At 36.7% G+C, this 13983-nt stretch overlaps 1 pseudogene; it reads left to right on the forward strand.

The window, feature by feature from the left end:
- Positions 1 to 3879: 3879 nt before the first annotated feature.
- Positions 3880 to 13983, forward strand: part of LOC103349661 (little elongation complex subunit 2 pseudogene) — a 198154-nt pseudogene continuing 188050 nt past the window's right edge.

A 13983-nucleotide genomic window follows, 5' to 3' on the forward strand; every position in this document is an offset into this window, starting at 1 on the left:
ACAGGGCAATTGCGCAGGAATTGGAAGTTTTATACCTTACACTGGATTGCCTGCAGCAACAACAACAGAATATTCAACATTTTAAGGGCTTTCTACTTTTTTTGTACCTGAGGGTAAGTTGACCAACTCTGCAGATTTTATAGATTAACTAAGTGGTTTGACCTTTCTCCTTTGCCCAATTTTCTTTTCCTTACCATTTTTGGTATGAAAAGTTCTCTTTTATGATGACTTGATTTTTTGAGTTTATCCAAGTAGGATTTCAGAAATCCTCAAAATGAATATGGAGACTGTCATTTGTCACTGTGATGTCTGCTCAACTGCTTGGGCTTAGGTAACAAGTAGGTAGATGTCCACTTTCTCCCCCACTACTGCATGAATGTACCCTAAAACTTGATGGATTATCACAGAGGAAGGATAATGGTCAGCTGTATTCAATAAACCCCAAGGAAACACGCAAAATAAAATTAAGTTTAATGAATTTTAACTTTTATAAATATAAATATAAACTTAATTATACTTTTAAGAGGATGGGAAAACATGAAAAATAAAGACTCATGGTTACATGACTCATTCAGTGTGAAATCATTGCTTAGCATACAGATTTCATGCTTTTAAAAAATATGAGATACACACACTTCTAAAAGTTTATGTAAAACATAAATTGTGAAAAAACTATGGATTTCATTTTTTTTTGCAACAAAATAAGCCTATCTCAGTTTCATTTTCCATGGACTCTTCAAAATGTCCGTGTGTGTGTGTGTGTGTACATACCTACATATGATTCATTTGTTTAAAGCCTACAGTGAGGCTTCATTATCTGTGCAAAGTAATTAAACTGGGTTTTGAGAGGATTTGTGTTAAGCATCATTCTACCTGTCCAGTGACTTGTTTTTATTTTATCTAGACGAACTGTTCCAGCCAGGGAAAAGAACAGCTGGGCTTCTGCAAAGCAATACACGCAGCCTGCCTGTACCTTTCTCTCCTGTTGCCTCCTCTTCCTGGAATGCTCTTTCCTCATTATCTCCAATTTGAGAACTTCTGTGACCTTCATGGTTCACAAATGGAATTATGATTATGATTATGATTATCCCCAAAGCTATGTATATCCCTCCTTCAAATTCAACAATCTAGATTTTGCATAATTTGCTATTCAGATAATGTGAGTCTGAGGTTCTGGGACATACAGCTTCTTTGGGGCACAGCACCTAGAGAATATAATATTCTAGAGTTACAAAATCTGGGTTTTAAAAATCAGAGATTTAACTTCCTGAGGGTAATGCATCCTGGTGGTATAATACTGCAGTCTCTGCTTTGGTCGTAGGATTGGAATAAGACTTCTCATGGGTCTGAAAACATGCAGCTGAGAAAAGTATTCTAAGCAATCACATCTAGATGACAATGAAAAACCAAATTTAACATAAATTTGGGATTGTAAATATTAAAGAAATATGCAAAGGGTGATAAACTTAACAACACAGTGGGTCAGTAAATGGGAAATCCAAAAAATAGCATTAGAACCAGGGTTTGGAAGAACCCTATACTCTAAAGAAGAGGTTTTACTTTAAGTGAACCTTGAGACCTTTTTGATTCTTAGGAGAGATGCAGCTTTAGATGCTTCATCTGGAACTGCAGGGTCTTTGAGAGATAGATGGAAGTCTTTACATTTAGGGATAAAATCCTTATAGAATAATTTTAGCTTTTTATATTCATTATTTATTTGTTTGAAAGTCTTGTCTGTCTTACTAGACGACATGCTCATAGACAGCAGGAATGTTTTTCCATTTCATTTCTGTTTCCTTATAGATTTAAGAGATTATGGTAGGCATATACCAAATATTTGTGAACAACTGACCAAAAAAGTGAATGAATGAAAGAATGAATGAAGGGATTCACTCTAAATAGAGATATCTTTTTCAGTTTCCAATGGGAACTTGGTCTGTGGTAGAATGATAAGATTTGACTTAATGTTGTAAGACTAAGTCTTAAATAAAGCATCCTAACTTTATCAATGAGAGGTAATAGGACAAAAATGGAATAGAGACATGTCATCTTCTGATTTTGTTGATAAATGAACCTGCAAATTTTACAGGACTGCACATTTGGAAAATGGAACGTCTTTGTAACTTTTATTGTAGAGAGATTTCATATCTTTGGTTAAATTTATCCCAAGGTATTTAAATTTTTTTGTAGTTATTGTGAATGGAAGTGATCTTACAAGTTTTTTCTCAACTAGGATGTTGTGTACACAAGTGTTATTGATTTTTGTGTGCTGATTTTATATTCTGCAACTTTGCCAAACTTTTTTATGAGTTCTAATAATCTCATAGTGGGGTCTTTTGGATCCCCTATGTATAGGAATGTATCTTCTACAAACAGATAATTTGACTTCCTTTTCCCACATTTGTATGCCTTTGATGATTCCTTTTTCTTGCCTATGACACTGACTAAAACTTCCAGAAATATATTGAATAGTAATGATGAGGGTGGGCATCCTTGTCTGGTTCTGTATAATAGTGGAAATACTTCCAGTTATTCCCCATTCAGTATGATACTGATTGTGGGCTTGTCATATATTGCCTTGATTGTGTTGAGGTATGTTCCTTCTATTTTGATTACCATTCTGATTTCTTCTATGAATGAGAATGTTGGTCAGTCTCCATATATTTGTTTTTTCTAGAGCTTCTTATGTTGTTCATTTCCAGCTTCATTCCATTGTGGACAGAAAAGATACATGGTACAATTTCAAATTTTCTTGCATTTGTTGCAAAAATTAAGAAAATAAATCAAAGACACAAAAAATGAAAGAATCTTTGATGTTCATGGATTACAAATTAATGTCATAAAAATGTCCATACCACCCAAAGAAATTTACAGATTCAATGTGATTCCAATCAAAATACCAAGAACATTCTCCTTAGATCTGGAAAAAATGACCTTAAAATTGATAGGGAAATATACAAGAGACCCTGAATAGCTAAAACAATGCTAAACAATAAAAACAAAGCTAGAGGCATCACAAGGCATATTACACGGCAGTTATAATCATAACAGTCTAGTACCAGCAGAAAAATAGACTGTGGACCAGTGGAACACATTAGAGATCCTAGAAATTAATCCACATATCTACAACCAGCTAATCCTTGACAAAGGTATAAACCACTCCCTGGAGAAAGGACAGTCTCATCAACAAATCTTGTTGGTAAAACTGAATCTCCACATGCAAACATATGAAACAAGACCCCTATCTTACACCCTACACAAAAATCAACTCACAATGGGTAAAAGATCTAAATCTAAGATCTGAAACCATATTAGAGAATATTGGGAAAGCTCTGCAAGACACTGGCCTAGGCAAATATTTCTTGGCTAAGACCCCAGAAGAACAGGCAATAAAAGAAAAAACAGACGAGAAGTTTCTGCACTGAAAAGGAAACATTCAACAAAGTTAAGAGGCAACTAACAGAATGAGAGAAAATATTTTAAAACTATGCATCTGATAAAGGATTAGTATCCAGAATATTTAAGGAGATCAAATAAGTCAACAACAACAAAACAAACAACCAGTTGAGAAATGGACTAAGGACATAAGTAGCATTTTTTCTAAAGATGAAATACAAATGGCCAATAGACACATGGAAGTATGCTCAGGAGCACTAGCCATCAGGGAAATGCAAATACAAATCACAGCGAGGTTTCACCCCTCCGCAGTTAAAACGGCAGGACAGTGAGAAGCCGGGAGTGGGAGTGTTCAGTGGAGTGGGGTCTGTCGCCGAGGCCTGAACTGCCGTGGACCATGAGGTCTGGAGGGGTTTCTGCTTCTTTTGGAGGCTTAGCTGTCAGCTGACTTGTGGGCTAGAAGTGAAATAGAAATGTAGAAAGATGAGCTCCAACATGACCCTGACTGAATCAATACTGAACCGGGATGATTTCCCCCCAAGATGGCCTTAAGACGTTTTTCTCTCGGGAAAATTACAAAGATCTTTCGATGTCTTCAAGTGTGAAAGAACTATGTATTTTGTCTAGCAGAGAGAGCAGAGGAGTCATGTGGATTTGCTGGTTAAATATGCAAATATTCCTCCAAATTCCAAAGCAGATGGAATAAATAAAAGTGACTATTTGCAGTACCTGGATATGAAAACACATGTGAATGAAGAAGTTACTGAATTCCTAAAGTTTTTGCAGAATTCTGCAAAGAAATGTGCACAGGATTGTAACAGGGTTTCTGATTATGCCTGTCGCTTTACTGGACAAATTTTAAGAGCTTGTATTGAATAAGTGAAAAAGTATTCAGTTCTATACACTCCATGAAGTCACCAGCTTAATGGGGTTCTTCCCATTCAGTATAGAAAGCGGGTTGAAGTTAGAAAATCTCTTCTTGGGTTAGGCAGTGTAAAATATGTGAAAGCAGTATTTCCCTCAATGCCTGCAAAGTTGCAGCTCTCAAAAGATGATCCTACAGTTGAAACTCAAGAACAAATGTCGCTCCCCCACTCGCTCGCGGAGGAAGGACACCGGACGCTGTTTGCTTTCCCGGGTCCTTCCCGGGTTTGCTGCCGCTCCCCCGCCTCCACGGAGGAGCGGCACCCCCGCTGCTCCCCTGCTTTCCCGGAGGAGCAGCACCAGTAAGCTCTCCCACCGCCTCTCTCAGGGGCCCCAGCATGTTGTCTCTTTCTCCCTTTTATAGTCCTCTCCCACCAATCCGTGCTCTGCTGCCCACATGCTGAGCACCCGCTTTCTCCAATCAGAGCTAATTAACGAAGCAGCTGTGTAAGATTTGTTTACTCTCTCTCAGCGGCATATGGTGGGAGATCAGATGCATAGAGTTAGTTTCAGTCCACAGTCTCAGTACTTATTTCTCCATGTTGTGGGAGACAGGCCCTGCTCCCCGCAAACAAACAGCTGAAGCTATGCATTATGATCCTAGTAAAAATCCAAGTGCAGAGAAACTTGTTGAAAGATACCAATCTCAAATAGCTTTAACGAGTTGTTCGTTGATTACTTTATTACATAATCATGGACCAGACTACAAGGAAAAGTGGGGAATGCCAGTGTGTATTCAGGTAATACCTGTTGCAGGGTCAAAATCAGTTAAAATAATTCATGTCGTTTCACCACTTCCCCAAAAGAAAATGACAATGAGAGAGAAATCAAATGCTCCATGAAGTCCCATTAAGATGCATGATCTCTGCAGCATTAATGGACAAATTTGAAGAGTATTTGTCTGAAACAGGCATGTCCTATGAGTGCCGAAAAACTGAGACTCTTGAAAATTTCGATCTGGGTTTTGAGGATGATGTTACAGCACTTGAAACTTTTGGAGTAACCACCAGAAAATCATCAAAATCACCAAGTCCAGCAAATACTTCCACAGTACTCAGGTTAGATACCCCCACAGCCCCCAAAGCAGCAAATAAACCTGTGGCACCAGTTGCACCAGACATTGCAGCTAATTCTAGAAGTTTATCTCAGATTCTAATGGAACAACTGCAGAAGGAGAAATGACTAGCCCCCAGTGTGGATGGCAGCCCAGAGGAGTGCAAAAGTAAAGATGACCAGGGATTTGCAGCTTGTGGTGATGACTTAAGACATTCTGAGAAGTTTTTGCTACAAGATGGTGACTTGAAGATATCTGATGCCTCACAGCTAGAATGTTGTAAGAAAACGGAAAGCTCTAATAAAAGTGATATACATGCTGGAAGTGACCCACTAAATGTTCTAGAGAATGCAGGTAATTTAAAGGAAAAGCCATCAGAAGCAGCTAAAATTGAAAATGAAAACCTTTGCAGTAGCAATACAAATGAGGACCGTTCAATCATTGATACAGAGTGTAAGAATAACAATACTGTAAAGACAGTTGTTGTGGATTCTAATTTAAGTACTAGACCAGCTAGCCCAAATTCTTCCTCAGGACTAGCTGTTGTAAACCAGACCAATACTACCTGTCGTCTTAAAGAGTCCTGTGTTAAAAACAAACAAACAAACAAACAAAAAACTACCAAAAGACTATATAAAAAATTTGATCCAGTTGGAGAGATTTCAAAAAGAAAGAATGTCAATAGCAAATGCTGGCAAGGATATGGAGAAATAGGTACCCAAATACACTGTTGCTATGAATGTAAACAAGTACAACCATTATGGAAGACAGTATAGAGGTTCCCCAGAAACCTGAAAATTGATATACCATATGACCCAGTTATCTGACTCTTGGGAATTCATGCAAAGGAAATGAAATGATCATATGAAAGAATTATTTGTACCCCCATGCTTACTGCAGCTCAATTCACAGTAGTTAATAATAGAATCAACTCAGATGTCCATCAACTCATGACTGGATAAAGAAAATGTGGTTTATATACACAATGAAATACTACCAAGCCACAAAAAAGAATGAAATCTTGTATTTACAAAATGGATGCAATTGGAGGCCATTATGCTTAGTGAGATAAGCCAGACTCCAAGACAAATATCGGATGTTTTCTCTGATTTATGGTAACTAATATGTAGAGTACAAAATTGTAATGTATGTGAGTAAAATCGACATCTTGAGATTTGATTATTGTTAATAGTCCTTGTTTATACAGTGTTCTCTCTACTTGCTACTTGTTGGAATTCTTTATTTAGTGGAGTGTTAAGCTTGAGATTATACAGTAAATTGAATGTACATCATTGAAAAGTTAAAAGAAAAATAAGAAAGGAAGGAGGAGGGAGGGTGGGGTGAGTATCATTATGTTCTTAAAAGTGTGTATGTGATGTACATGAAATCTGTCCCCTTTGTGTAAATAAATAAACAAGGAAAAAGGACGAAATGAAATGTTAACAGTCACTGCTAGACTTCTAACTTAGTTCTTTCTTTCTTTTTTAAATATTTATTTTATTTATTTAAAAGACAGAGTTACAGAGAGAGGTAGAGACAGAGAGAGAGGTCTTCCATCCACTGGTTCACTCCCCCGATGGCTGCAATAGCTGGAGCTGTGCCTATCCGAAGCCAGGAGCCAGGAGCCTCTTCTGGGTCTCCTATGTGGGTGCAGGGGTCCAAGGACTTGGGCCATCCTCCACTGCAATCCCAGGCCATAGCAGAGAGCTGGATCAGAAGAGGAGCAGCCAGGACTAGAACCGGAGCCCATATGGGATGCTGGTGCTTCAGGACAGGGCTTTAACCCACTGTACCACAGCGCCAGCCCCCTAACTTAGTAATTTCTAAGCTTTACTGATTGCACACCATTATAGGTAAAAATAGAATTTGACCACACACTCTGGATATATGCCTTTATTTATGAGTGTTATACTTGGTACCACCTGTGTATGTCATAAACTTTAAGCATATAGGCATTTCAAAATAAGATAAAGATGAAATGAAAAGTTTTATACATTCTTACAATTGATGCTAGATTTTCATGTTTTATAATCTTATGACGGAAGAGTTGAATTATTTTAGTTAATGATACTAGATTCTGAACCCAGACCACCAGAGATTTTATCTCTTAACAAATGTGTAACCTTGAATAAATTGCTCATGTCTCTGTTTTCTTGTTTTGTTAATTATAAAATGGAATGGCTAAAGTCCCCACCATGTTGGGCCATTGTAAGAGATAGCACATGTAAGAACTTTGAATTTTAGCTAGCATATAACTAATGATCAATTGATATCAAAAATTGTTTGGGGGCCAGTGATGTGGCATAGCAGGTTAAGCTTCTGCCTGCATTGCCGGCATTTCATATGGGTGCAGGTTCCTGTCCCGGCTACTCCTGTTCCATTGCAGCTCTCTACTATAGCCTGAGAAAGCAGTACAAGATGGCCCAAGTGCTTGGGCTCCTGCACCCACATGGGAGAGCCAGAAGAAGCTCCTGGCTCTTGGCTTTGGATTGGCTCATATCTGGTTGTTGTGGCCATTTGGGCAGTGAACCAGAGTTTGGAAGATCTTTCTGTCTCTCTCTCTCTGTAACTCTACCTCTAAAATAAATAAAATCTTTTAAAAATTGTTATTAGATAATTTCTCACAAACAGCAGAGTTCAAAACTAATGAGAATGAAGGCATATTTTAACAGAAATTTTTGAAAATTTATTTGTCATTGTCTGGCTTTTTGTCATGTCTGATTTGGTTATCATTGCTATTCCTCATAATAAAACTGAAGAAACACTGAACTAAGTATAAGAAAAATCTCATAGTGTCCATTTCATTTCAACAAGTTTCCCCTTTGGTGCTTAGTTAGTTGTCGCCGGTCAGGGAGAACATATGATATTTGTCCTTTTGGGACTGGCTTAATTCACTCAGCATGATGTTTTCCAAATTCCTCCATCTTGTTGCAAATAACAGGGCTCTTGTCCTGACGGTTGATGTACAATGTAATACTTTATCCATTTTAGTATTTTTTTTTTGTTCTAGTACCATTGGTTGAACTCTGTAATTACCACACAATTATTCTTAGGTGTTTAAATTTTAACTGAAAAGTGATCCCTGTTAGGAATTTGGAAAACATTATGCTGAGTGAAATAAGCCAATCCCAAAGGGACAAATACCACTTGTTCTCCTTGATAGGTGACAACTAACTGAGCACCAAAAAGTAAACCTGTTAAAGTGAAATGAACACTAGGAGAAATGGTGACTTGATCAGCCCTCACCCTGACTGTTGATGAGCAACTTGATATATTATCCCTCTTAGTATTTTTTTGTTTGTTTGTTCTACTTAATACTCTTGGTTGAATACTGTAATCAATACACAATTCTTCTTAAGTGCTGAAAAAAAAAGAAAAATCTCAGCTCTTTTACTTTACTACTGTTTGCTTTTTCTTTTATTATTTGTATCAAATTCAAGCTGTGATTTCTTAAGAAGAATCTGGTTAATCCATTTTTCACTTTGTCATGTTTAATTTCCTTGAAGTGTAATCATCAAAGTCATTGAAATAGTTATAAGTAAACTCATTTGCGTTGCAATGTCCTAGTGCAAAGGACAGATGGAGGATGCCATTTTATTTCTGCTTATTCTTTGCTTTTATATTGCTGAGTCAGACATTATTCCAAAACTTGGTGGCTGGAGACAAAAATCATGTATTATATTTCCAGATTTTTGTGAGTTGGGAATTCAGACAGATTTGCCTGGGCAATTTTTTTTCTACTGAGGTCACTCAATGAAATGCAGCTGGTGGGTGGACTTATAGGTGGGGTACAAGACAAATTTAGTCACATGCTTGGAGTCTTGTCTGAAATAATTGGATGATTAGGATTAGTTGAGATTTTCCAGAGACCCATGTGTTTTTTCTATGTTAATGTTGGTCTCGGGACAGAATTCTTGTATGAGATTCCAGGGCTCCCTGAGAGAGAAGCCACAAAACAGGAACTAGAAGTTGTCAATCTCCCAGAAACTGACAAGTATTAGTTCTGTTACACTTGATTAATAAAATCAGTTATGGAGCCCACTGAATTTATGAGAGAATTATCAAGTAATCAGTGTCCATCCCTAATTCCTCAGAATTGTTAATCTACATTTGTTAATTGTAGAATACGCAATGAGGGAATTTGACATACCAATTGGTTGATTGCCAATATAATCCATTGTTACCAATGAAAAAGTATGGATTTTTAGTTTTTCCTTAAAGAATTAATGAATTCAACATCTTAATATGTTTTTTCTACACCCCAGTGGATCATTGTGTGTACAGTCTATTTTAAGCAATTCTAGGTAAGTATATTTCGCTTCAAAAATCAATGACTCTCTCTCACAATATTATTCATTTTATACTAACATACGTGATTGTACTTGGGGTTCACAATGCCTTGACTATATGCTGCCAGTTTCTGCTCTCTCATCTATGTTCTCTTCCCCCTAAGCAAAATAGTATGTGAGCAACAGCAAAATCTTACCAAAAATGAAAAATGATCCTCTTCCTTTTTATGCCATGCCCATAAAAGCAATGGGAACTATTTTCTTTTCTGATTTTCCCTTTGTTCGCTTTTGCTTTTCATCCAAAGGCATTTCTATCCTCCCCTACCCAATAATAAAAATATGTGAACAATTGACAAAGAGTAGTTTCAAGCATACGACAGCTAAATCCCACAATGTTGGAAGAAACTAGGATCAACCTTTTCACTCATTACTTCATACAAATTGTTGCTCATTCATTCATTAATTCATGTATCCTACAAATATTTGTTATATGTTTATAAGGTTCCTACCCAAAACTGGGTATAGAAGAAACACAGCAGGTAGTCCATAGTCACTATGCTTTTTAAGAGATTTATTTGTTTTTTTTTTTATTTAGAAGGTAGAGTGTTAGAGAGAGAGAGAAAGGAGAGAGAGAGAGAGAGAGAGAGAGAGAGAGAGAGATCTTCTATCCCCTGTTTCATTCCCCCAGTGCTAACTATACTGAAAGTGGAGTAGTCAGGATTCAAACTGGCATTCTGATAAGGGATGAGGGTGTCCTAGTTGTAGACTTCACAGTTGCACTGTGTCAAAACATCCACTACAAGACAACCATATTCTAAAAGCTAGTATCTCTTAGTGTCTTATTTGCAATAAGTCTGAAGACTGTGCAATCCACATCTGATAGTGGCTACTCTGATAAGAGGCTTTCCTCTAATAGTTTTCCTCAGGTTTAGAAATCATCACAGGCTTGGGCATAGGGTACCTGGACAGGGGAGCTGCAACAGAAGAATCTTCGTTGATTTCTTGTGTCCCAAGTAATATGAGTGATGATATCATAACATTCACAAAGAGAGGTTACTCAAGGCATGGTTACTTATTTCTTTACTGAGATAGAGATAGAGATAGAGAGAGAGAGAGAGAGAAATCTATTCCATTCACTGGTTCATTCCCCAAATGATTGCATGGCCAGGGCTAGAGCAGGCTCCACTTTGGTTTCCCACATGGATGGCAGGGACCCAAGTCCTTGAACTGCCTCTGAGGGTGTACATTTACAGGAAGCTGGAACAGAGAGCAGAGCTGGTCCAACATAAACTATATAGACTCACTCTGCCCATAACTAGAGCAAATCTGTTTTCAAAACGATGAAAGTCTTTAAGCAATGATTTCAGTGTTATCTGACCTCAAGAAATCTAGATAGTGTTTGTGACAACACATCAACTCTGTGAAAGCAGTGCTCAAAACATGAAGAAATTAAGCAAATGAGTGACAAATTTGACTACACATAAGTGGTGGAGTTCTAAAAGATACCACAAGAAACATCACATACATGATCTGTTAGGAAATTATGCATAATGCATATATAGGTGAATGGATTCAGAGTGTTGATATAAACCAATAACAGGGATACAAGCAGGATGATTAAATAAGTCATAGAAAAATATAACTGAATAAGTGGAAGAGTAAATGCTGAATTTCAAATAAAATTAGAAAGCTATAAAACATAAGTGAAAAATCCCATACTTATGCACCCAAAATAATACATTTATTAGCTGTTATTGGAAAGACTGTGGAATTACAGGGTTCTCATACTCTGATGGTAAGAGGATATTTCGGGATAATATTCTGTGGACTATTTTAATTATATAACAAAATCAAAAACCCATAAAGATTTTGACATATTTCTAGTGATTCACCCTATAGTCATACAAAAGAGTTTCAGGATATAATAAACTATTTCAACATTTTTAATTATTGGGAAAACTTAAAACTAACTCCAATTCCCAACAAAAAAAATCCAGCCAGGTCCTGATCCTTTTCCAGCCCGCATTTGTAATTTTGTTTTTGTCTGTTTGACACATGCCACTCTCAAAAATGCCCTTGATTTGGCAATAAATAATAAGGCTACCCTTCCAGAAAGGAAATGGCTAAATCATTTATGAAGGCAAAATGACCTAAATGAATCAAATTCTTCATTTTTTACCTATTTGAATTTTTGTTATGTGTAAGACTCTTATTTGTCAAAATATAGTATTTAAACTTTTGTTAATATATTTTCATTTATTTGAAATGGGGGTAGAAGGAGCAGCACTTTTATTGGTTGTTTTACTCCCCAATATTTTTTATAAAATATATGAAACTATTATTTTCTTAAATTCTTTTACTGGAATGGACTTTCACATTCCTATAAAACTATGGGAATCACTGTTTTTATGGCTCCTTTCAGTTGAGATAATGATTATTGTTGAACTCTGAGGTTCCAATTCTCTTATTTTGATGCTATTATATTTCTAGTAATTTAGGTTTTAAGTATTTTAAGGAGCAGTCTTGATTTGTTTTGTATAAAGCAATATCAAACTCTCAAAGTTTGGAATGGGAAAAATGCCTGTTAATTTCTTTTATCCATTGGAACATTTTCAGGAAAATTTTATTTAAAAAAATAGCAGGTCAACATTACAATTCAAGAATGTAATCTAAATATATACCTGCCAATGTACTACATCTGAGTACAAAGTGGAAAAAGTTTTTGAAAAAATCAATTAAATATATTTCAAATGAGTACAGTGTGTTAAATGTAACTGACTTACATAGCTGATAAAAATTTAATAAGTTCTGTTTACCATATGACACAACCAAAAGAGTTAAGTGATAAGACGCAGAATGGTGGACATTTACACAACATAGATGTGATAGACTGGTACCCAGGAAACAGAGAGAACTCTCATAAATCAAAAGGAATGAGAGAAAAATGGGAAAATAAACAAAATATTTGAAGTAGAATTTCACCAAAGAAACACTAACACTTGAAAATGTGAACTCCATAATTCATGGCAATGCAGATGAAAGCTGCAGTAAGAAGCATTAAATAACAAATGCAAATTTGTTAATATTTAAGCAGTTCTTTGATACATGTGAGACATTATTATTATTTTTCCAAAGTTTTTGGTGGGAAAAAGTATAACATTTTATATCCAATCAAGTTTTATTTTCTCTTTCATACTATTTATATCTCTTGTGAGGCAGACACACACACACACACAGATAGCGACATAGGGACAGAGAGAACACGAATCCACCAATCTACTCCCCAATTGTCTGCAACAGATCAGGTGAGCCAGACCAAACCAGGAGCCAAGCACTCAGTCCAGGTATCCAACAAAGGTGGTAGGCACCCAGCCATTGCTACCACCCAGGCTGCACATCTGCCGAAGCTGGAATCAGGAATAAAGCTGGGAACTGAAACAGGCACTCTGAGACAGGATGTGGGTATCCCGGGTGGCATCTTAACTGCTAGTACAAATGTCCACCTCAAGTGGTATTTCAAGTATAATGACAAAAGAGATTATGCAAGTTAATAAGAATTCAAGGACTAGAACTCATAAAGCTTCCAAATAATTCAATAAATTCACAGTGAAATCTAAGTAATCAAGATTTTTTTTAAACTTTTATTTAGCAAATATAAATTTCCAAAGTACAGCTTATGGATTACAATGGCTTCCCCCCCCATAACTTCCCTCTCGCCTGCACCCTCCCAAATACTGCTCCCTCTCCCCTTCCATTCACATCAAGATTCATTTTCAATTATCTTTAAATACAGAAGATCAATTTAGCATATATTAAGTAAAGATTTCAACAGTTTGCACCCACACAGAACATAAAGTGTAAAATACTGTTTCAGTACTAGTTATAGCATTAATTCACATTGAACAACACATTAAGGACAGAGATCCTACATGAGGAGTAAGTGCACAGCGACTCCTGTTGTTGACTTAACAAATTAACACTCTTGTTTATGGCATCAGTAATCTCCCTAGGCTCTTGTCAAAAGGCTATGGAAGCCTTTTGAGTTCACCGACTTTGATCTTATTTAGACAAGGTCATAGTTAAAGTGGAGGTTCACTCCTCGCTTCAGAGAAATGTACCTCCTTCTTTGATGACCTGTTCTTTCTGCTGGGTTCTCACTCACAGAGATCTTTCATTTAGGTTCTCTTTCTCTTTTTTTTTTTTTTTTTTTTGCCAGGGTGCCTTGGCTTTCCATGCCTAAAATACTCTCATGGGCTCTTCAGCCATATCTGAATGCCTTAAGGGCTGATTTTGAGGCCTGAGTGCTGTTTAGGACATCTG

The sequence above is a fragment of the Oryctolagus cuniculus genome, chromosome 14, assembly GCF_051225735.1.
Source record: "Oryctolagus cuniculus isolate XC-2025 breed Fujian yellow rabbit chromosome 14, ASM5122573v1, whole genome shotgun sequence".
NCBI classification, from domain to species: Eukaryota; Metazoa; Chordata; class Mammalia; order Lagomorpha; family Leporidae; genus Oryctolagus; species Oryctolagus cuniculus.